A 12,395-nucleotide genomic window follows, 5' to 3' on the forward strand; every position below is an offset into this window, starting at 1 on the left:
AATTGTTTCATTAAAGTGGCTAAATTGAGTGGTTTGCAGATTATTATTTTTTAATATTATATTGCTTTTTTAATTAAAAAGAAAGCAATACACCATAACTTGTGTGGCTCAGTGGACTGAGTGCTGATCTGTGAATTAAAGTGTCACTGGTTCAATTCCCAGTCTAGGGCACATGACTGGATTGCACACCAGGTCCCCAGTACGAGGCACACGAGAGGCAACCACACATTGATATTTCTCTTCCCCTCTTCAGCAATAAATAAATAAAATATTTTTAAAAAGTTAAAAAATATTTTTTACAAAAGCAATACCATAACAAAATAAATGCCTTTTCAACACTGCCTTTGGATTTGACTGCTCTGGTGTGCAAAATCAGGCACACATGGAATGAGGCCAACTGGGAAACCACAGGAGGTGCAGATGACAAACTGGGTGCTGGCAGCTAGCCACACGTTGACCTCTACTCTGCATTACCTACAGTGAGGAGTCACATGATCCCTAATGCTATTCACCTCCCTGTCAGTCAAATTGGATTCTTTGTTTTTCTTTCTATTTTTTGAGTCAAATCCATTTTATTTCATTATTTTGTATTACTGTTCAAGTACAGCTTTCTGCCTTTGCCCCTAACCCCTCCTCACCACCCCACCCTTCTCACCTCCTTCCCCTGTTTCTACCCCCCTTGTTGTTCACCATGTGTCCTTTATAATTGTTCCTGTAAACGATTCACCCTTTTCTCCCATTATTCCCTCCCTTCTCCCCTCTGGTCACTGTCAGCCTGTTGTATGCTCCCTCTATTCCCACTTTGCTGGATATTTTTATCATAAATGGGTGCTATACCTTATCACATGCTTTTTTCTGCATCTATTGCTATGATCATGTGAATTTTGTCTTTTGTTTCTGTGAAGTATTGCATTTATTGATTTGTGAATATTGTACCATCCTTGTATCTCTGGGATGAATCCCAATTGATCATGGTGTATGATCTTTTCAACATATTGCTGGGTGTGGTTTGCCAATATTTTTTTGAGGATTTTAGTGTTTGTGTTCATCAGCAATATTTGCCTGAAGTTTTCTTTCTTTGTTGTATCTTTATCTGGTTTTGGGATCAGAATAATGCTGACTTCATAAGGAGAGTTTGGGAGTCTTTCATCTTCTTGGATTTTTTGGAATAGTGTGTGAAGAATAGGAGTTAGCTCTTCCTTAAATGCTTTGTAGAATTTTCCTGTGAAACTATCTTGTCCAAGGCTTTTGTGTGTTGGGAATTTTTTGATTACTGCTTCGGTTTTGTCAGCTATTATTGGTCTGTTCAGGCTTTCTCCCTCTTCTCCATTCAGTTTTGGAATATTACATTTTTGTGAAAATTTGTCCATTTCACCTAGGTTTTCAAAATTTTTTTGAAACATAGGCATACAGTTCTTCATTGTAATTTCTTACAATCCTTTGTATTTCTGTGCTGTCAGGTGTAATCTCTCTTTTTTTTCATTTTTGATTGTATTTATTTGGGTCCTCTTTCTTTTTTTCTTGATGAGTTTGCTTAAAGGTTTATTAATTTTGTTTGCCTTTTCAAAGAACCAGCTCCTGGATTCACTGATCCTTAGAATTGTGCTTTTAGTCTCTATGTTATTTAATTCTGCTCTGATCTTGGTTATTTCTTTCCTTCTACTTGCTTTGGGCAGTCTTTGTTGTTGTTCTTTGAGTTCTTGTAGATGTAGGGTTATGTTGGTTATTTAAAATGTTACTATCTTTTTAGGTAGGCCTGTGTCACTAAAAACTTCCCTCTCAGGACTCCCTTTGCTGTGTTCTATAAGTTTTGGATTGTTCTGAGTTCATTTTTATTTGTTTCCAGAAACGTTTTGATTTCTTCCTTGATCTCATTCTTGACCCATTCATTGTTTAATAGCATGCTTTCAACCTCCGTGAGTTTGAGTGTTTTTGTACTTAAGATTGGTTTTTAGTTTCAGTTTATTGTGGTCTGAGAAAATGTTTGATATGGTTTCAATTTTCTTGAATTTGTTACAACTTGTTTTGCATCATATCATGTGGTCTATCTTTGAAAATATTCCATGTGCATTTGAAGAGAATGTATATTTTGCTTCTTTGGAATGAAAGGCTCTCTATATATCAATTATGTTAATTTGATTTAGGACATTGTTCAATACAGCAATATTTTTGTTGATATATTGTTTGGAAGATCTATCCATTTTTGACAGTAGGGTATTGAAATTCCCTTCAATAATTGTGTTGCTGTCAATGTCTTTATTGAAGTCCTCAAAGATTTTCTTTATGTATTTGGGTGTTCCTGTGTTGGGTGCATATATATTTACAATGTTTATGTCTTCTTGTGGATTCTTTTTTTGAGTATTATGAAGTGTCCTTCAGGGCCTCTTTTAATGGCTCCTTTTTTGAAGTCTATTTTGTCTGATGTGAGTTTTGCTACCCTGGCTTTTTTTTCCCTGTCCATTTGCTTTGAATATATGTTTCTAGCTCTTCATTTTCAGTCTGCTTAGGTATTTTTTTTCTGAGGTGGGTCTCTTGCAGGCAGCATATGTGTGGAAGATCATATACGTGGAAGATTCATTCAGCTACTCTATGTCTTTTGATTTGAGTATTTAATCCATTTAGATTTAAGGTTATTATTGATAGGTACTTATTCATTGCCATTTATTCATACCTCTGTTCCTCTCTCTCTCACTCTTTTTCTTTCTTTTTTTAAATAAAAGAAAGAAAGACCACATGATAGGATGCAAAACAAGCTGTAACAAACTTTTCTTTTTTTAAAGAAAAGAAAGTCCCTTTAGCATCTCTTGCAGAGCTGGTTTGTTGTAGATGTATTCTTTTAGACTTCTTTTTTTCTGGGAAGCTTCTTATTTGGCCTTCCACTTTAATTAGGAGCCTTGCTGGATAAAGTAGTTTTGGTCTACAGGCCTTTGGTTCTCATTACTTGGAATATTTCTTGCCACTCCCTTCTGTCTTGGAGTGTTTCTGTTGAGAAGTCTGCTATTAGTCTTATCAGGGCTCCCTTGTACGTTACTTCCGGTTTCTCCCTTGCTGCTTTTGGGATTCTCTCTTTGTCTTGGAATTTTGCTATCTTAATTCTGATGTGTCTTGAAGTGGGCCTCTTTGGGTTCCTCTTGATTGGGACTCTCTATGTTTTCTGGATTTGCGTGACTTTTTCTCTCATGAAATTAGTGAAGTTTCCATCATTACTTTTTCAAACAGGTTTTCCATTCCTTGCTCTTCTTCTTTTCCCTCTGGTATTCTTATTAGATGGATATTATTGCATTTCATGTTGTCTTGCAGCTCCCTTCCCACCTCTTCATTCTTTTTGAGTCTTTTTTTCTGTTCTTGCTCTATTTTTTTCTACTTTGTCCTCCATCTTGCTGACTCAATCCTTTTCTTCATCTATCCAGCTTGTAACTCCTTCTAGTGTGTTTTTATTTCCAAGATTTTATTTTTTATTTTTCCTGGCTTTTTTTTTATAGTTTCTATTTTCTTTTTCATGCAGATGTAGTTCTCACTCAGTTCCTTGTAATTGTCTGTGAGTTCCTTGAGCATCTTTATGACCATTGTTTTGAATTCTATATCTGATAGTTTACCTCCATTTTATTTGGCTCTTTTAGTGGGGAGTCTTCCATTCCTTTTGATTGTGTGTTTTTTATTTGTCTCCCCATTTTAGGTGACTCTTTTTGTTTGTTTCTGTGCTTCCTTATGTTTAGGTTTTCTAGCTGTCTTTGTAGGGTGAACTTCTTATGGTAGAAATTCTATGGGATTCAGTGGTGTGATCTCTTTGATCTTATCTGGATGCTCTAGGTTTGTCCTTTCTTCTGTTTGTGTGGGCTCTCTCATTGTACTTGGGTTTTTACCTTTTGGTGGCTCCTTTGTTGGTGGTTATATTTTCCTCCAGCAAGTATACTGATGTTCACAGCTCCCACTGATTCTCCTATGTGATCAGTGGCAGTGGGTAGGCAAAATGGATTAAGACAGTGGGAGAGTATTTTATGGGATTTAAAGTACCAGTAAGTAGAGAAGAGATAGGAGAGTCTTTGGATAAGAATAGCAATAGTTGTGCTATTTCACCCAACTAGCCACTTTTTATAAAAGGTGAAAGAGAGATAGACTCTTGTTAGAGGGGAGGAGGATTATGAGCTGAATCCAGAAAAGAGTGCTTGTGCAAGGTTAGATGATGAGATATAGTGAGAGTGAAGGATAGAAAGTAGGCGTAGTGTGAATGAAAATAGAGTTAATGACAACAATAATAATGCTCAGGAATAAAGTGAAGTGGGCTAAGATCAGGGGTGGTTGCTGTGTATTATGTACAACTGTATGGAACAATAATTACTATATTTTTCAGACCATAAGATGCACCTAGGCTTTAGAGGAAGAAAATAGAAAAAAAATTTTTTGAAGCAAGAAATGTGGTAAAATATTTAGTAGCATAAGTAAAATAATATTTCACCAATGTAAATATAAACAGAATTCAACAGTGGCATTAATGACCATTATTCCTCCCAGATTTAGGGGTGGGCAGTGTGTCTTATAGTCCAAAAAATACAGTATTTACAATAGTACTGGAACAACAATAATATGACATGAAATATATGATTTGGATAACCAGAATAGAAAGTACCCAATCAAGAGTTGTGTGCAATTGGAACACAGGTGAAGTGAAAGAATGAGAATTAAAATACAATAAAGAGAAAAGAAGGAAAACTAGTCAAATAATGCAATTAAATAGAGAAATAAAATGAGGAAAATAAAACATAAGAAAGAGAAATAAAAAATACTAATAAAATAAAAGTGGTAAAAATAATGAAGTAATAATAACAATACACATAATAAAATGCCAGCTCTATGGGATAACAAAGTGACATTGTTTCAGTGTCTCAGTTTTTGGGGGTTAGCCTTGTGCTCCCCCTTTTGATCTGTCTCTGGATCCTTCGTAACTCCATGTCTTATTGTCTCACTTGGGGGAAGAAAATAAAGGGAAAAAAAGAGGAACAAAAAAGGAAGAAATAATAATAATAAACGTCCTGTTGACTTTAAACCTGTTTGATGAGTTCTGCTGGTCTTTCTAGATACTACAGGAAGAAAGGGGCTGGCCTTTGCTTTTCCTTTTCCTATGGTTTTGAAAAGATGGGGACCAGGTGTGGGCTGCAATATTCACAGTTTCCTGACCTCTAGCCCAGGCCCTTCATGAGCTGCTAGGCTCAAATCAGCCACTCAGTCTCTCAGTGCACAGCGTGAGTCAGTCTCAGGCACACTGTTTCACTCAGCCACTTAGTCTAGGGAGCAAGGCTGCACTCAGTCTCTGGGTGTGCAGTATGAGACAAGCTTGGGCAAGTGGTTCCACTTGGCCACACAGCCTCTGTGAATGCAGCTCAACACCTCTTTCTGTTTTTTTTAATTATTGTCGTAATGTTTTTTTCAAACAGTTTTATTGAAGTATAGTTTATATACAAAAAGACTCCCCATATTTAATGTATATGTGTTTAGACAAATGCATATATGGGTGAAACTATCACCACAATCAAGGCAATAAATATATCCATCACCTCCAAAAGTTTCCTCATGCCACCCTTTTTAAAAATTTAGTGATAATAGTGAAAAAAGGGAAGGGAAAATCATTGATCAACAGGTATAAAGTTTCAGTAATACAAGATGAATACATTTTATAAATCTGTAAACATAGTACTTATAATTAGGAATACTAGATTCCATACTTCAAAACTGTTACAGTGGGGATTTTTTGTTTTTCATTGAAAGGGTCTTAAGAATCTTGGGAACCTACTATTAGTGGAAGTTTAGAGTGAAAAATCTAAATGTTCCTTCCTGAGAAAGAGGTAGGCAATGAAATGACTGAGATTCCAGTAATTTGTTCTGGCTTTGTCCTAGGAGAGGTGAATTTGCCCCACAATGATGACTAAAAATAGAGGACTACTTTATAAGAATAACTAAAGCAAAGATAGTCTAGAATAGTCAAAATGCTGATCTTTTAGATAATAATGACTCAGTTACTGGTCTGTTACTTGTGTGCCTGGACAAGTTTCTTTCCTTATGAGTGGAATTGTGATAACAAAGCTACCTTAGTCTATGAGTTTCATAGAAATAAAAAACACAATGGAAATTATGGTAGCCCTGGCATCTAGTAAGCACTCAATAAAAATTCTCGTTTCTGATATAAGTAGTCTGAAAGGTGCTTAGATATGCAAGAACAGGACATAAAGCAGAAAACAGGTGGGGCAGGCAGCTGTTCAAGGCCTTGTTGATTATTCATACCCAGATTGTTATTTTCAAAAGTCTTAATGGATCAAACTGTCTGGCTATATAATTCGCAGTAAAATTAGCCTTAGAAAAGCAGTAATTTCTTCCTTGCCCTTTTGATGGCATTCCTGAGGCCCACAGCTCATCAGTCTGTGCAGTATCACTAATTTTCAGAAAAAGATTTTTCCACTGAGGCTAATGAGTGAACACAACTGACAGATACAGGAGACTCAGCTGTTGGGGTCCCATAAGTAAGAAACACATGGATCTTCTTCATGTGTTTCTCACTTCTCAGGCTGTCTCTTGCAGCTACAGGTAACCTGTTGCTAGTGAGGCCAATAGACTTGGTCCTACTGGGTATCAGAGCATATCTTTAAAAAATTGGAAAGTTTCTTTCATGAGTGTCACAGTAAACAGAATACTGGAGTCCCTTTGGCCAAACTAAGTGACTTTTGTTAATTTTCTACGGAGTTGGTGATAGAAGTAAATACTTTCTAAAATGATTAGCTGACCACCTACATACAAGTACTACAACATGAATTTCAACTGTGGAATTCTTAGGCCACACATAGACTGAAACTGGAAAACTATTGAATGTTGTTGAGCAAGATGGATGAGAAAAGAAAATGTATGAAAAGTATGCAGAGCCAGAGCCCTTTCGTGAGATTGGCTCTAGGCTCATAGATAAAATTGGGGTTAGGCTTTAGGCCAGGCCACCCCTGAGATGGACCTGCATCACAGCAAATATGCTACAGAAGAGGGCCTTGTCTGTAGTGCTTAATGTGTTAAGATCAAAATTTGTAGTCCCATCAAGATTGATTGAATCAGTTCACTTACTTAATATATGAGTGTCAACTATGGGTCAGGATTCTGGAGATATAATGAGGACAAAGATCAGTCCATGTTCTCTTAAAAAGAACATTTTATTTGGAGAGACATACAATTAACAAGTCAAAAAACACAAACATAATGTAATATCAAGTACATAAAACTATAGGAGAAGAGAAAGCAGGATAAGGTGGAGAGTGACAGGACATGAAGGGTTATTTCAGATGGATGGTTTGGGGTACTCTTGAAAGTTTTTATCTAGGCAGAGGGCTAAAAGAAGAAAGAAAGTGAGTTATGAGATCTAGGTGAATCCCAGAAGGAAATTAGGTTGGCTCTGTATTTACAATATATCCAGAATCTAGACATTTCTTACCACCTCCACTGCTAACCCTCTGGACCAGGTCACCATTCATACTGTGAGTTACCTCCATAGTGGTCCACCTTCTTTCCATTCCCCACAACAAAAAGTCTAATTTCAACACAGCTGCCTGGGTACATCTTTAAAACTCTAACCCACATAATGTAATTTTACTGCTGAAAATCCTGAATGGCTCTCAATTTCATTCAGTGTCAAATTCCCAGTTTTTTTCATGGCCTGCAAGGCCTTCCCTGAACGATATTTGTTTTTTGACTCTGTGAACAAGGATTAGTATACCTAGCATGAGAATGGAAATGAGTACTTCCCCCTTTTTATCCTAAACACTGGAGGAGAAGAGGCTTCCCTTGCTCCATTTTTAGTTTAGGCCTGGTTTTGACTGGACAGATTTGAGGAGGCTGGAAACAGTGGGGAGGGTAAGAAGAGTATAGGACCAAGATGGATGCCAGTCTTTCAATCTACTCCCTGGAAAACAATGAGAAAATTTGGTAAATGTCAAAGGGTCAAACCTTGTGTATTAGTCAGGATAGCTGAAACAATAAAAGTTTATTTTGTACTCAGGTAAAATCCAGGGATTATGAATATGTTTATTATACTAGTCCTGACATAGACTAAGGTCCAGAGATTCTCTCTGTGGTCCAAAGAAGGAGAAGGGAAAACATGAAGGGAGGCACAGAATATTTTGGAGACTTGGTCTGAATGTGGCACACATCACTTTATAGTCTACATTCCACTGGCCAGAGCTGGTCACATGCTACACATATAAAGAAGCATGCAAGAAAAAATTGTTTACCTGCGTGTCCAAGAACAGAAAGGTTTGGTGAGAATCTGGTCATGTTCCTCTACATCTGTGAGAAGTGAATCTTGGAACATGAGTTGGGTCTAAAGGTTGAGAATTCTAGGCAGAAAAAAATGACATAAGAGGACACAATTCATATAGACACCATAGAAATCAAGATATATTTTGGAGTTTAATAGGTCTCCTTTCTTACTTGAGAATAGTATACTTGTGGGAAGATGTCAAAAATTAACACTTGAGAGGAGGTAGAATTCACCCCTTCTGGGACCTTTTGTGCCATGCTAGGGTATTTGGACTTTGTCCTATAGTAAAGGGGGAAAGGCCATTGAAAGACTTTAAATAAAAGACTGTCATTTTAGAGTGACACTTTGAAAAGTCATCTTGAAATGGAGGCTAAGACTAGAGGCAAGGACACCAGTTAGGAAACTATTCTTCTATTGTTTCCTAACTCAGGGATACTCAAACTTGATTCATACTAGGGCCTATATTTTACAACTTGACTGGGTATTTATATACTTATGTACATACTTATATAAGCCAATTCAAATATTTTATATTCTAGTTTATATTACTTGAACAAGTTGTGGTTTTCACCCATTTAGCCTAATTATCCATCCTTTAGGTCACAAATGCATTTCAAAAACCACTTTTCTATCTCACTGAAAGACACCCTTCTACAGCCAGTCTCTCAGCTCAAGTCTGAGTGTCATATGAGACACCTTAGTCACCCTTACATACTCCACAGTTGGTTAGTCACTTTACTTATGGTCTATTTTTAAATACCCATCACTCAATTTTCACTGTTACCATTGTTTAGGTAAGGGGTTTGTGAGATGAGGTCTAGAAATCCCAGAGGTTTTCAGAGAAACACTAAGATGATATTTTCCTTTTTTGCTTTCATTCTTTCATAGATATAGTCAAGTTTTCCAGAGATTATATGAGTGAAGACACCAATTGTTCTAAAGCTTTATCTTTTCAGTTTTAATTTCTAATGTGTTAAACATTGATAGATGTAACCCTATTAAACAAAATATCAAGTTTTAAGAGAGCAATGGGGTTCTGGGATCACAGAGTTTAAAAATCCTTGGTTTAAGCCTTCATGATTCTATATTCTCATTACCACTATTAATAACTAGACATAATTGTGTGTCCTTGGGCATCTCTAAATAGCCACTACTGTTGGATTATATAGATTTCCACTTCATCAGTAGAATTCCCCTTTCTGATTATCCAGAGGATTGTCTGCACTGATTCCTGGAGCTCCAGTACCAACTTTCTTCTTGAACCTCAGCCTCTTACACCAATTTTGGAATATCAGGTCTCACCTTTTAGGCCTCTAAATGTTGGCAGGCGCCAGACTCAGTGACATAATAGAAAATATATAAATCTCTGTCCAGGGGATACAGAATTTCTAAAACCTTTGTAATTGCCTAAGTGATAGGGATAATAGAAGCCTCTTACACAGAGCTTCTAAATCCCTTGGAATTTCCTGAGTGATAGGAGCATTTTTGTTCTACTGGGATGACTCTCGATGGGATTCTGACTAGCTGCAGGGGTGGGGCTGATCACCAGCAATACCTATCTATGTTTAGAAGTTTGGAACTTTTCACCTCACCTTCCATCCTCTGTAATAAGGAGAAAGACTGGAAACTGAGTTAACAATTGATCATTTATACATGAAAAGGCCTCCATAAAAATCCCTAAATACTGAGGGTTGGAGAGATTCTGGATTGACAAATACATCCATGTGCCAGAGGGTGGCCCATCCCAGCTCCACAGGGACAGAAGCTCCTGTGCTCAGGACCCTCCCAGACATCCCCATATCTACCTCCTAATGTAGATATTCATTTGTATTCTTAATCATATCCTTTATAATAAACTAGTAAATGTTTATAATAAATATTTCCCTGAGCTCCATGTGCCATTATAACAAATTACTGGATCTGAAGAGGGAGATGTGGGAACCCTTGATTTGTAGCCAAGTTGGATAGAAGTGTGGGTATCCTGGGTACTTTATACTTTCACTAGCATCTGAACTGGGGGCCAGTCTTGTCACTGTCAAAAGTGAATTAAATTATAAGACACCTAGTTGGTGTCTCCAGAGAATTATAGAATCGCTTGCTGTGTCAGAATTGTTGTGGGCAGAGAAGTAGTTTTCTTTTAGACACCTTTGCCACTCTGTCAGTACTCATACACCATTCATCTCATCTAATCCTATGACTTTAAACACTATCAACATTCTGACATTATACATTTTTGTCTTCATTTCTGACCCCTCTTCTGAATTCTGACCCCTCTTCTGAATTCAGATTTGAATGTTGTATCCAGCTGTGTGTGGCACACCTTTGTTTCAATCATGTCTTTTGTTTGGACTTTTGCAAAGATTTAGTGATGAGTTTCCTTGCTTTTACACTTGCCCCTTGACATCTGAGTTGTCAGGTAGCTAATAGGTCTCCCTATAGAATTTTCTGGAAAAAAATCACCATTTTTCAGAACTTTTTCAAAACCACATGCACTTTCCTTTGAGGGCCTGGACTTCCAGAGTCTGTGTGGAAGGGATTTACATTGAGCCCTCATGCCCCAGTAGGCTGGTCTCCCTTCTTCAAGCAGATGATCTCAACCAAACCAAATCTTTTGTATCAAGGCCACATTCTAGGGATGATACACAGCTTGGAGGAACCTGGGCACTTGGCACTATCAAAGTGTATCATCAAAACTTAAAATATACAGTATCCTGTATACAGGAAATATCCTGTATACTGTATATTTTAACCTCAGAATAACCTTGGCAGGATAGATCAATCATGCCAGGTAGTGGAAGTTTTAAGTGAAGGTGTTAGACTCTCTGGAGTGGGGGTTGGTGCCAAGACTCAAAGTCATCTAATTCTAGCCCAGAGGTTTTCAGTTTATATCAAGCTCATCCATATGCCCTATCACCTGAACTTTATCTGATCCACAGGCAAGAGCATTATGGAGTCTAGTTTTCCTCTGAGGGTAAGACAGAACAGTAGTCCCCAGTGTCTGCAGATATGTCCAATTAGATTAAGAGACAGATAAGAAATCACACATGAGTCAGTGAATCAGAACTCATTACTGGGGCCACACTAGCAGGACTCATTTAAAAATAAGAGGAAGGGAAAAGAAAAAGAACAGGAATGTCAGTACTTTCTAGGACATGGGTGACCAAGTAGAAAACTAAGATGGGAGCTCAGACATAGGATGAAGGGAGAGATATGATAAGGACCCAATTGAACTAGGAAGAAATAGGGACATGAATCTTAAAGCAGTAGCCCACTTACAGACCAAAATGGTACAACATCCAAAGTGACTTGGTAGTGAAACCTTTAAACCCTTCAATATTCCACTATTAAGTTTTCAGAATACAAGTATATAGGATAGGAACTAGTACCTGCAGCTGCCAGCTTCCCTGTTTTAGATGTGAGTCTCAAGCAGGCAGCCTCAAGGACAGGAGTTAAGAAAGAAAATTGTTTTCATTCTCTCGCTTTGTGTCAGGTGCAGTATTTAGTGCTGCACATGCATTTTCTCATCAGTTCTTTAACAGCCTACTAGTGAGGAATTATAATTTCTATATTAAAGGTGGGACATTGAGATTCAGTGACATCAATCAAATCATTAAGCTACACAACCAGTGAGCTGTAGATTTTTGGTTTGCACCTTGTGTTTCTGATTCTACAGACCATGCTCTTAAAGATAGCACTGCATTTTCAACCACAAGTCCTGAGGGCAGAGGAGCAATCTGTATCTAAGTAATCACACAGAGGGGGCTTGAGGGCAGGGACTGGCTGCTTTCCTCTGGGTGTCATTAGCATCTGGCACTGTACCTTTGGGAAATGCACTAAACTAAACTGGACTGAGTTTATGCCATCTTTCAAATAATTAAAGAAACACACTAAGAGTAATATGAGCTTCTAATACTTTGAGAATTGGTAGTAGAGGTTTGGGTGTTCATTTTTATCAGTTAATTTTTCCTTAATTGGACCCAGATTTCTACTATTATCCTGCAACTTAAACTTTATACATCTCACCATCAGATCCTTAGCAATACAATTCAAATAAACAAGCTTACCTCTGTTCTTGGAAAATCACCAGCCTTGTTTACATGATAACTAA

Source organism: Artibeus jamaicensis, unplaced genomic scaffold, assembly GCF_021234435.1.
Source record: "Artibeus jamaicensis isolate MK-2021 breed Jamaican fruit bat unplaced genomic scaffold, CSHL_Jam_final contig_332, whole genome shotgun sequence".
Taxonomy (NCBI): Eukaryota; Metazoa; Chordata; class Mammalia; order Chiroptera; family Phyllostomidae; genus Artibeus; species Artibeus jamaicensis.